Source organism: Leopardus geoffroyi, chromosome C1, assembly GCF_018350155.1.
Source record: "Leopardus geoffroyi isolate Oge1 chromosome C1, O.geoffroyi_Oge1_pat1.0, whole genome shotgun sequence".
Taxonomy (NCBI): Eukaryota; Metazoa; Chordata; class Mammalia; order Carnivora; family Felidae; genus Leopardus; species Leopardus geoffroyi.
The window spans coordinates 46,262,281-46,272,725 of NC_059328.1; positions in this window are offsets into that span (position 1 = coordinate 46,262,281).

Here is a 10,445-nt window from a genome sequence, read left to right on the forward strand (position 1 = left end):
TGGAGCATAGTACATCATATTTTTTCTTTCTTTCTTTTTACTTTTTTTTTTGAGGGGGCAGGGCAAGGGGAGAGAGAGAGAGAGAGAGAGAGAGAGAGATAGAGAGAGAGAGAATGTTAATGCCATGCTCAGCGCAGAGCCCGAGGTGGAGCTCGATCCCACGACCCTGGCATCGTGACCCGAGTTGAAATCAAGAGTCGGATGTTTAACCAACTGAGCCACCCAGGTGCCCCCATTGTATTTTCTCTTAGACTCTTTTCAGTTCCCACAGTCTTAGGATATTTTACTGACCTCACGATGCTCATTATCATCACTGGCACAGGCAAGGAAACATCTGGAGTTCAACTCAGAGTGGCTCATTTTTATAAATGTTTTTACATTAAAGTACAGGCAATTCCTCAGAAATAAAAATGTTGAGTATTCCTTTTCTATGTCAGATATTTCCAGGAACACTAGAAATGTGTGAGGAGGGGAAATGGGATTCCACCTGGCAATGTGCCAGGAAATGAATTACCTGGGGGACTTTTAACAACTTGATGGATTATGTAGTTGCATTGATATTGTGGATTAACTGTGGCAAACAGGAAATCTAAGCCACCCTGCTCATCTGTTCATTCACTCGCAGTGGATCACATGTAGACTCCTCACCCTGCTACATAAGTGATTTCTAAATCTGTCTGCTTCAGCTACTCTGAACTTCACAGCAATTCATTTATTCAAATATATATATATATATATATATATTTTTTTTTTTTTCTTTTTTTTCAATGCCTAGTGTGCTAACGTGGGAGACACAGCAAGCAGTAAATACAACTCTTGGCTCCCTGTCCATGTGGAACTTCCGGTTTCCCAGAGGAAATAAACACAAGGAATCAATTACACTTCTGTCTACCATGATGATGTGAGTACCTTTAAGTAGTAAAAGCATATACTATTCTGAGGTCATTGGGGGTTGGCTGGGGGCGGGGAAATTCCCCTGAGCTTGAAAGCCCCAAACCAGGGGCGCCTGGGTGGCTCAGTCAGTTAAGCATCTGACTCTTGATTTCGGCTCAGGTCATGATCTCACGGTTTGTGAGTTTGAGCCCCACACCAGGCTCTGGGGGTGGTGGACAGGGTGGAGCCTGCTTGGGATTCTTTCCCTCCCTCTCTTTCTGCTCCTTTCCTGCTTGTGTGCGCGTGCTCGCTCTCTCTCTCAAGGATAAATAAACTTAAAAAGAAGTAAAAAGAAAAAAAAAAAAAAAAAAAAGAAAAGAACGTCCCAAATCAAAGGGTGAAGCGACTGAACCGTCAGACGTTTGAGTTGCTAATGTGATACCGATGCCATGCAGTATCACGCAGCATTTCTGCTATCTGGTGTTGCCACAAAGAACCACCCCAACACTAGTGGCTTAAAACATCAATTATGTTACCATTACTCACAATTCTGCAGGTCAAGAATTTGAAGGGACCCAATAAGCATGGCCGAGATGGCCACTCAGATGTTCGTTGACTCAGCTGAAGAGCTGGACAACTCGGGGGTGGCTGGGACCCTGTGACTGCCACCTTGGTGCTCCGCAGGGCCTCTTCCTTTCCAGGTGGTCACTCCACAAGGCCTCTCCACAGGGTGGCTGCACCTCTCACATGGCAGCTCAGGGCTCCGAAGAGCACAAAAGCAGAAGCTTCCAGAACTTCTTCAGGCTCTAGCCTGGAGCTGGAGGGAGTGTGCTGCTTCCACCACATTCTACCGGTTGAAGTGAGCCACAGGGCCAGCCCAGATTCAGTGTTGGGGGAGCTCTACGTGGGTATGAATATTGGGAGGTGTGTTTCATTGGGAACCATCTTTGGAGATCAGCTGCCATATTCAGCAAGTGGTACTGTTTAATGAGATTTTTTTTCTTTAATTTTTTTTTCAACGTTTATTTATTTTTGGGACAGAGAGAGACAGAGCATGAACGGGGGAGGGGCAGAGAGAGAGGGAGACACAGAATCGGAAGCAGGCTCCAGGCTCCAAGCCGTCAGCCCAGAGCCCGACGCGGGGCTCGAACTCACGGACCGTGAGATCGTGACCTGGCTGAAGTCAGACGCTTAACCGACTGCGCCACCCAGGCGCCCTAGATTTTTTTTTTTTTTTTAAACAAAAGTCTTATTCAGGAAGAACCTCTTTCCCCACTGGAAGTACCTTTCTTTAACCATTGCTGCTAAAAAAATACAGCTAAAAAAAATACAGAGATAGGCAGAACTATGATTAGAGCTTTAAATATATCGCTGTAGTACTACCCACAGGGAAGCACCATCTCCAGCCTCACTTGGGATCAAGCCTCAAGACTTACAATGGACTTTGAGAAGTGGCAGGTGCAAAGGCCAAGATATTCCTTCAAAGGGTTTAAAGACCCGGATACGTGGAAATGATGCAATTTTGAGACAGGGCATGAGAGAGAAGAACAGGGACATTCAGAAATGGATCCACAGATTGCAAACAAAACAAGGCAGGAGACCTGGTCCTACCTGGACAGAGACTATCCCCTTGGCCGAGGAAGATGTCAACTCTGACATCAGAACCCCAGCCTAGCATTCCCATAGTTTGCTCTTCATATTTCTGCTTAACTGTGTGGTAGGCAAAAAAAATATGACACTAGGCTCAGCTTCTATACATGTTAAGAGAGCAGGCTCTACAGTCAGAATGTCTGATTATCATGTCTGCCCCTTCTACGTGCTAGAAAAGTGGCCTTACTTTGTGTCAAGTTACTTAACTTTTCTGTTCAGGATTGCCAAGGTACTTAGCACAGCACTGCATATGCACCAGGATTTTGAAAATGTCAACTATTAATATCGTTAATGCTCTTGCTCATATTGTTAATTTCATAATTTCCCATTTATACATCTTTCCAGCTCGATATTTGGCTTGGGTACGGGCTACCGTATCTGCCTGCTGATGTGAGCATTTTGGCAGCCAGAGGGGCAAAAAGAGAATAATAGCCCTCTTTCCAGGAGGGACCGTTAATATCTGTCAGTGTGCATCCAGTATACAACCTTGTGGCCTTTGCTGGAAAGGAAAACCCTGGCCTCCTGAGCTTGGCTTGCTGCACAGGGTTGATAAACAGCAGCGTCGATGTCAAGGCTGAATCACCTGGGTATCTAAGTCATACTGACTGATCAACCCACGAAGAAACATCTTTTATGTTGTTTGATGCCCAAACTGGATATTTTAGGAGTCCTACGTGAACGCAGATAGACAGTTTTGATTTTTATTCAAGGTATTACTTTGCAAGTTTCTAGGTATCCTGAGTGCATCAGTCTCTGAGTTCTGGAGCCATGTTTGAATAAGTTTATCTGCTGAGGTGTGCAATCGCTCCGGGATCGGTCGATGATGTCACAATCTCTGCATGTGAGCCGGGTCTGGGGGCATTTCCTGTCTCCCGCGAGGGACGTCAGTGGGGCAGAGGGATGGGAGACTCTGCAGTACCTCTGCCTGGCGCAAAAGGAAGGGGCGGGTCTCTGCCTGGCGCAAAAGGAAGGGGCGGGTCTCTGCCTGGCGCAAAAGGAAGGGGCGGGTCTCTGCCTGGCGCAAAAGGAAGGGGCGGGTCTCTGCCTGGCGCAAAAGGAAGGGGCGGGCCTAGTCTATTCGGGCTGCTCTACGCTGATACTACAGCCTGAGGTCAAGTGGTAGCAGATTCAGGGGCTGATGAGGGCCCCCTTCCTGGATCCCAGACTGCCATATTCCAGCTTCAAGGTCCCCGCATGGTGGAAAGACAAGGAAACCCTCTGGGGTCTCTTTTACAAGGGCACTAATCTCATTCCTGAAGGCTCCACCCTCGTGACCTACCCCCCCCCTCCGCCCTCCCCCCCCTCCCCCCAGAGGCTCCGGCTCCAAATACCATCGCACTGAGGATTAGCTTTCGGCATACGACTTTTTGGGGGTGGGGGGCACAAACATTCTGCCTGTGGCAGTGGGCTCCTGAGCTTACAAGCTATGCCCCTCACCTTCAGTTTTCCTGTCTGGAATATGGGGCTAATTGCATTTACCTCATAGGGCTTTTATGAGGGTTAATGAGTTAAGATTGCAGAAAATATTTGGAACAATTCATGGCACATGGGGAGTAGCTTTTATAGACATTAGTCACTATTATCAATCAGTTTCTTTACCAAGTATGGGGGTTTATTCCAGGCCTCACACCTCCCCCTTTCTGGACCCTGACTCTGACTCCAAGGACTTCCCTGGAGAAGTGTGAAAGGGACAGAGTGGTGGCCTTTTTCAGGATGCAGAGTTCCACTTGATCCCTAGAGGCTGGCTGCAGTTTTGAGACTCTTCTATGAGGCAGAATGGAGTAGGAGGGAAAGTCCTGGGATTCCCACTAGAGGATGGGGCTCAGGACTCATTCCTGCTACGTGCATGCCACTTGTGTGTGTCCTTTCTGAGTCTCAGGTCCTCACCTGCAGAATACGTACAACATGTCCCATGCACAGGGCACCTGGGCTTTTCAGATCCAGGCAGACTCGCTGAGGTGGGGCAAGCCGAGGTATCCAAGCATTCAAGTCAGAGTCCCCTGGATTCCCTTAGAAACCTGAAGGTAGGTGATGCCTGGAGCCCAGCTACTAGAAACAGGGCACAAACTCTTAAAGAGGCTGGCCCCAGTTGTCTTGGGTTCAGATGCTTGCAGAGTGAGTGGCTGGAGTGTCTTAAACCACAGCCTATGTTCTCAGAGGCTGGGAGGGCAGCCTTTGATGGGCTCTGAGGGACACTAACCCGCCCCCTGAGTCTTCCCTGTCCTTCCCACGCAGACCTTGCCGGTAGAGTTTCTTTCCAAGCCCACGAGAACCTTCCCAGGTCTCTGCAGCGTCCTCTGATCCTCTGCTCTTTTTGGTATCTGCTCCTGTTACTTCCGTGCTGTCCCTTTGGTAGGAGGGTAGTTCTGCCCGATGTTTGAAGCCCCATCACAGCCCTTGCTTCTGTTTTTTTTTTTTTTTTTTTAATTTTTTTTAAACGTTTATTTATTTTTGAGACAGAGAGAGACAGAGCATGAATGGGGGAGGGTCAGAGAGAGGGAGACACAGAATCTGAAACAGGCTCCAGTCTCTGAGCTGTCAGCACAGAGCCCGACACGGGGCTTGAACTCACGGACCGTGAGATCACGACCTGAGCCGAAGTCGGACGCTTAACCGACTGAGCCACCCAGGCGGCCCCCTTGCTTCTGTTTTGAGGATCTGTCCTTTTGAGAGGCAATGCCAAAGAGTGGGCAGAGGGTGGGCCTTGGAGAACAGCGGTATGAGCTTGAACCTCACTTCTATCCCTTACTGACTGTGGGCAGGCTTCTTTGCGTCTCTGACCCTCTCCATTACAAAGCAGCGAGGACAAGTACAGCGGTTGCCCGGATTAGAGGCAATACGCGTCAACTTCTGCACAAATGCTCTACACGCGGCAGACATTCGGTGCCCTGGAACTATTACTGTCTCACCCTCCACAATGCTTGTAGCTTGTCCATGGCCGGGCTGTGGGAGGGCACTCACACAGATGTGGAATCATCAAACCATGTAAGTTAATCAATAGGTCATTCGATCTTAGGGTACCCCGGGGCCAGGCTTCAATCTGCCCTGAGTCAAATCTCAAACTTTTGTCAGGAAGCCTGACCAGAACACTCACCAGAACTGTGTCTTCTCCTGACATCTCGAGGCAAACCTTTCCAGCTGGGCAGGAAGAAGAAACCCTCTGAGGAGAACTCACTCACTGCTTTGAGTTTCCAGCCATGGCTCCCTATCCCACAGGTGTCCGGGAAGAGAGTCGGCATCCTATAAATGCTGAAGAAGAATGACAGTGATCATGACCAACAAAGCGTTAGGATAATCACAGCAGGTTTCAAAAACTAGGCTTCGTGTTGACTACAAAAAGGTATAATCGCACGGGGTCCCCACAGTGCTTCTGAGGCTATGATTGTTTTTCAAGCAGCTCTGACCCAGTTCCAGAAACATTGGTGCTGCAGAACTTTGGCAGAAGGAAAAGCACCCCTCTCCCGAACCCCCTCTCTGCTCCCCCAAGTCCCCTCACTGCTCCACCTTCTCGAATTCCAGTCTCCAGTTGCCAGGAGGGCGCTAGAGTGAGGGAGGCAGCGGCTGAGTCCCGGCCAAGGCTGCCTTGCCAGGTTTCTTGTCAATACCTGTTGACATTTCTCTGAGTAATCGGTCCAGGCGCCTCGGGTATATTTCTTCCTATCACTGGATGGATTACGGGGGCTCTATTGATTTTGTGGTTTCATGTGTGAAAGATCTAATCTTAATCCTCCGTTGTTCATTTTCCTTAACCTTTTAATAACATGATAGGGAGGCAACCCATCAGAATGGAAATTGTTTCTCAGGCATGTTGTCATAAATACATGCCAGGGACTGTTTTATTGTATAGGAGAAGCCATATTTTTTGGAAATAATAATAATGATAAAATTTGTATGGTGTATTGCAGTTTACAAAGCACTTTCCCATATCAACTCATTTAATTCCAACAGCAACCCTGATAGGCAGGAGTTATTTTATTTACTTTGATTTATTTATTCTGTGAGTCTTTCCACAACATGAATTTTTATTATTACCCACTGTGTCACAGATGAGGAACCTGTATCGCTCAAGGTCACACAACTCTTAAAAATAAGGTGTGGAGTCGGGGTGAGCTGTACTTAAATCCTGAAGTGGTCAAGTTGCCGCTGCGTAACCTTGGCTGAGGGGTGTATGCATCCCACAGTCCTTTTCTTTACAAACAAAACAGATGATGCAACCTTCCTGAGACTTTGTAAGGATTAAAGATGAGGTGGGTAAACCCCCTGAACTGTGCCTGGCACCAAGGAAAGGTTTAACAAATGTTAGCTATTATAATTAATAATAATCTTAGTTATATGATAAAGGGAGGATGTACGCCAAGGGCTTTATGTCAAGCCTAGTTCTCCTCTGCTGGTGGGAAAATTAGAGTCTGCCTTTTCTTTCCCTCTCTCTCGTTTCTTTCTCTAAAGTTTAAAATCCCAGGGAATGACACATAAACCAAGGCTGTTCAGGTGAATACTGGGAAGTCTCTTTTAAGGCTGAGAGTAAAGAGTGAGAGCCTCATGATAGCAGCACTCTTGAGTCTTTCTAGAGCAGGATTCCACACCACTGGCACACGGTGGTACAGTTCCAGACCCTGGAGGCATCCTGCCCATACCTGTGTCCTGCTGATGAAAGGCCGATGGGTGGGCATGCAGATGTTTTCACTGTAGCTTGGAAAAGTTACCTGGGTAATTGCCTTGAGACCAGAAAGCGGAGGGACTGAGACTTTATTTCCAGCCATGCCACTCACTAGCTCTGAGGCCTTGAGAGAGTAATCTCCTTTACCCGGGCCTCAGCTTTCTCATTTTTAAAATGAGAGCATTCAGGGAAGTCTAGGTGGCTCAGATGGTTAAGCACTGGACTCAATTTTGGCTCAGGTCATGGTCTCACAGTTTGTGAGTTCGAGCCCCACATCAGGCTCTGTGCTAACAGTGCAGAGCCTGCTTGGGATTCTCTGTCTCTCCCTCTCTCTTTGCCCATCCCCCCCTTGCACTCTCTCTAAATACATACATACGTACATAAACAAACTTAAAATTTAAAAGACATAAAATGAGAATGTTCACCTATAATTTGTGTTTCCCAGCCCAAATTTAGCTAGAAACTAAAAAAAACAAAAAAACAAAAACAAAAACAAACAAACAAACAAAAAAAAAAAAAACAAAGAGAAAAAAAACCAATTTAAATTCCATACCCCATTTCCAGTCTCAGAAATGAGAGTGGAGAAGAAGGAAGCAGCAGGAGGACGCATAAAAGAAATGCTCATGTTAGGAAATCTTAGTTTGGATGATTCTGAAGTTTCTTCTGGAACTCACATTCTACAGCTGTAGCACTCCAGAGCTGAAACCCACTGCCGTGCTGTCTCACAGCTTTTTGTATTCGCTCTGAAGCTTACTCAACAACGGGGGTCAGAAACAGATGTACCCCCAGCCTCAAAGTGCATTTCCTTTCCCCTGCCCTCCTCCCATCTCCCCTTCTCTCCTCTCCTCTCCCTTTCCTTTCCTTTCCTTTCTTTCTGTGAGAAAGGCATTATCTTCTGGGTCAAATCCTGGGTCTCCAGTGATAAATCCTACGTTTCCTGACTTGTAGTACTTGGTACATGTCATTCCTGGACTTCCTGCTCAGTTCTTCATTCTCTGTCTGGGGAACTTAAGTTCATTTCTGCATGATCCACCTCAAATGTCACCTCCTTTGCAAAGCCTTCCCTGACTATCCCAAGAAACGAAACCACTTCCTGTTCTGGACCCACAGCACTATCTCTACGACAGAATTTGTGACACCGAATTACAATTCCTTGGCTACCTGTTTCCTCATCTTCCTCCACCTGTGCACACTTCCTTTTTTTTTTTTTTTTTTTTTTTAATGTTTATTTATTTTTGAGACAGAGAGAGACAGAGCACGAAAGGGGGAGGGTCAGAGAGAGAGGGAGACACAGAATCGGAAGCCGGCTCCAGGCTCTGAGCTGTCAGTGCAGAGCCCGACGCGGGGCTGGAACTCCCAGAGCGCGAGATCATGACCTGAGCCGAAGTCGGACGCCTAACCGACTGAGCCACCCAGGCGCCCCAGTGTGCACACTTTCAAGGGGAGGGCTGTGTTATTCATTCGATATCCTGAACACCTGTAGAGAAGTCCTATTTGGATACCGCCTTGTTGGTAAGAATGGTAGTAATCCTGTTAAAACAACCTTTATTAGTCACTGATTTACTTATTCATAGACTCGTATTATTTTATAGTATAGGAAAGACATTACGTTTATCATCCAGCCTCTTCACTTAAGTTAGAAACTGGAGCTCAGAGAGGGAAAGTAATTTACCCAAGGCTACCCAGCAATGCAGACCCACTCAACTCCAGGACTCCTACCTCCGTCCTGTGCCTTTCTCTCAGTCCTAGTTGTTCAGTAAGGCCTTGCTCCTCACCGACTATGTGCTGGGCACTGTGCTTTATGCAGGGAAATGGGATTAGCATGCCATGGTTCCCGCTCTACAGCGGTTTACAGTCCGAGTAGGAAAGCAAAGACATTTATCCACATCATCTAAACCACCCATGAGAACATAAGCCCCACTGATTCACTAGTGTACCGACCATCTCCTGAGAACGGGTCACAGGTGCCAACTAATGTCCCTTCAGGAACACTGCTCTGTTCTCACTTGCGTTGAGCTGCCTTATGCCCCTGATTCTGAAACCTACGCCTTGTACTCTGGCTTTGACAGCTGTTTCTGTCCGCATTCTGCCCTCTGCTCACCCCTGTTTTGGAGTCTGTCTGACTCTTCCTCCTGGCATTTTGTGCCCAGGCTTTCTGCTTTTTTTTTTTTCTCTTTTAATGTTTATTTATTTATTTATTTGAGAGGGAGAGAGAGAGAGAGAGAGAGAGAGAGAGAGAGAGAGAGAGAGAGAGATGGAGACACAGAATCCCAGGAAGGCTCTGCACTGACGCAAGTTCAAACTCACGAACTGGGAGATCACGATGTGAGCTGAAATCCAGAGTTGGATGCTTAACTGCCCGAACTGCCAAGGCGCCCCTGTCCTCAGGCTGTCTTGTGTGATCCTGAGGCTCTTCTCAATCTGTCTCTTGCTTTCTTGATAGAGACTCCCTACTCTAGTTTCCAGGCCCACAAATCCCCGCTGCCACACTCCTCACCATTCGTTGGGTTAGTGCTAGTATCCATAATGAAATTAACTTGAATCTGGCCCAATTACAGAGATACTTCTATTGGCCCCCTTCTTGGGGCCTCTGGCAATGCTAGCTTTCTTTTCGTGGAGAACAAATCTGCTAAAGCACATTTTTCTTGAGATGATGGTTTCCAGTGCAGCACTTGGTTTGCAAATTATTGCACCATTTGCAAAATGCAATCCTTGCTCTACCGAAAATGTCATCAGTATAGAGCATGGATGGCTTTGTAGAATATTATTTTTGGGGTAAGCTTATGCGGAGCTTGATAAAAACCTGTTCCTCATGATCCATAAGCCAGATGTTTCCATTGAGATAACATGGCATTGTTAGTGGTGAGTCTCACACACTAATGTAACAGATAATTATCTTTCCATCCTCTGCTCAAGTAAATAGGGAAAGAACTAGAGAAAGGTATCATAGCCAACTATGGCCTAGGAGCCTCCTGAAAGTCAGGTGGGTCCCAAGTGGAAAGGGGAGGACAGTCACCCCACTTTCACTTTCTCCAGGAAGCAGAGAGTAGAGAAAGGCAAGATTTGGAGTCTGTGGGTCAGTGTTCAAATTCTGGCTGCCCTATTTATCTGGAGAGTGTGTTTCCTGCCCCTGAATTTCAGTTTCTTCTTCATAAAATGCTAGTGAGAATACTTATCTCATGGGGCTGTGTGACAACAAAGCAAACATGTGGATAGGCTAACCTCCACCGCAAACACCAGCATCTATGAAAAGGACCTGGTCATA